This window comes from Octodon degus, unplaced genomic scaffold (assembly GCF_000260255.1).
Source record: "Octodon degus isolate 3935 unplaced genomic scaffold, OctDeg1.0 scaffold00383, whole genome shotgun sequence".
NCBI classification, from domain to species: domain Eukaryota; kingdom Metazoa; phylum Chordata; class Mammalia; order Rodentia; family Octodontidae; genus Octodon; species Octodon degus.
In genome coordinates this window covers 446,198-448,707 of record NW_004524959.1, presented here as the reverse complement: position 1 = coordinate 448,707, position 2,510 = coordinate 446,198, and positions in this window count along the sequence as shown.

Here is a 2,510-nt window from a genome sequence, read left to right as displayed (position 1 = left end):
TTGAACACTGCTTTATGTATTTATTTCCCATTTGTGTTTCTTCCTTTGAGAAGAATGCCAGTTTTAGATTGTGTCTTTTAGTTTTGGAGGTTTGTTTATTCTTTTTCAACTTTTTTTTGGTTCTTTATATATTCTAGATTGATGTTCTTTCTCTGAGTGACTGTTAGTTAAGACATTTTCCCAATTTGTGGATTTTGATTTTTAGACTGTTGATGATTTCTTTTAATGTGCAAAAATATTTTCAGTAAGATGAGATCCCAGTTGTTGATTATTTGAAGTATTATTCTTGTAGTTTGGTTTTTGTCCATGAATTCTCTGCCTAGCCCGATGTCTTCAGTTTTACTTTCTTTATCCTCTAGTAAATTTAGTGCTTCAGTTTTAATATTTAAATCTTTAATCCATTTTGACTTTAGTACATGGTGATAGACATGGGTGTAATTTTAATCTTCAGCATATGGAAATCCCACTTCACCAGAACCATTTGTTAAAGAAGCTATTTTTCTTCTAGGGGGCATATTTGGCCCTCTTTTCAAAGATAAGGTGACTGAACGTGTTTGAAGTTTTTCTGTATCATCTAATCTGTTCCACTGATCCTCAGGTGTGAGTTTTTGAAAATATAGTGCTGTTTTTATCACAGTAGTTTGGTAGTATAATTTCAAGTCAGGGATTGTGTTGCCTCCTGCCTTTACTTTGTTGCCAGGATGGTATTGGCTATGTTAGGTCTCTTCTGCTTTCAGATGAATTTTAGGAATGTTTGCTTTAGGTCTGGGAGGTACGTTGATGGCATTTTAATCATGATTGCTTTGAAACTGTATAACAATTTTGAGAATATGGACATCATTATCCATTCTCTTAGTCAAAACAGCACAACTTTCTCTTCAGCACACTGTTACTTACTACTTTTTCAGAGATCATAACAACTTTCTGTATCTAGTATGCAGCAAATTTCAAGTAACTACAGTTTATTTACCAAATTTTAACATCCTTGAGCAATCTCCACAAGTATGTGCCCTGAAATATGGGTGGTAAGAACTCTAATGGAATTTAAATTGTAGTTAAAGAATAACTTTTTCAATTATACTAGAATATTTACAATTTATTTGTACCTAAATTGATTATGTAAGATATTTAAGGATATTTGTAAATAAGAGATTGTACAAAATATTTTAAAATAATATTGTGATAATTATTTCATTTTGCTAAACACTGAAGGCTATCAATATATATAAACAGCCACATATACTTAATAAATAATTTCAGAAATTATTTGTAATCTTTAAACACAATGTTTTTCCATTACGTTTCTTTTGATGCACTCTTTCATGTGGAATCAGTAATATATTGTACTTTTCAGCAGAAAACTTTCTATGCCTATCTCTCCAGATATAATTTTATCATCCTTCTATTTTCAAAGATGTATGATAGTGTTTTTAATTTCTGCTACAAGAAATTTAGAATTTCATTAAGAATGTGTTAGCAAAAATTTTAGCACTTGAATGTCCATATATGATAAAAAGAAAGTTAGATTCTAAAGCAGCTTTAAAAATTTCAGCTGAATATGAGCAGTAAGAAAAAAAAATATGAATTACATAGATTAGTACAGGATCAAATAACAGTGGCAAAGAAAGTGGGTGGTCATTTTTCAACTCTTGACTAGGGTGTTTCCTAGGAAACAATGACTGAATGATTACAAAAAAGACCGTATGCCTGTGGATTTAAATTGATGAAATTATATAGGACTATAATTTTTGCAGAATAAGAAAGGTAATTGTTACAATGAGTATTTATTAGGTAAAATGGAAAAGTTTAAAATTAGTCTGTTTTCTAAGAGTTTTTAAGGATGAATTATTATTAAAATATTCAACATGATGAAAGTTCCTATCTTATCAAATCATAATGTAGAAATACAACAAGTAAACCAGCATGTTAATTGAACACTAGTTATAAAAAATCTGCAAAGGAAGCTATTCACTGTTTAAACTCTGGGTCCAACCAGGAGAACTACACTTAATTTCAATGGATAAGTCAGAAGGTATCAGTAGGTTATCATTTCAAATAGCACAAAGAGTTTATTAAATGCCCTCTGTCTGTTGGACTCCCAGTAAAACTAATCCTGCATAAGCAACCACAGAGTTTCCTTCAAAGAGTTGGACAACCACATCTCTGTTATAAGTTTTACAAAGAAGAACCTGGTGACACATTACCTATGATCATTATAATATCCCTCTGTGAAAATATCAAGTACTCACCTGAAAGATAAAAGTATTGGCTTCCTCTTGAGAAAATAACTGTGGACTTCTCAAAGAAATTCTGGAACCAATTTTAAGTGCATGTCTTTTCATACAGATGGTTCCATTTACACGTTTGTTGCTGCAAAGATAGCTGTCTAGTTTATACATTCGACTTTGAGTTATATATGTTTTACTATAATGGAATAAAGAGTTGAGAGGTAATGCAGATACAAAAATGAAATTAGAAGATAATTGTTGATATTTCTATGTGTACATATT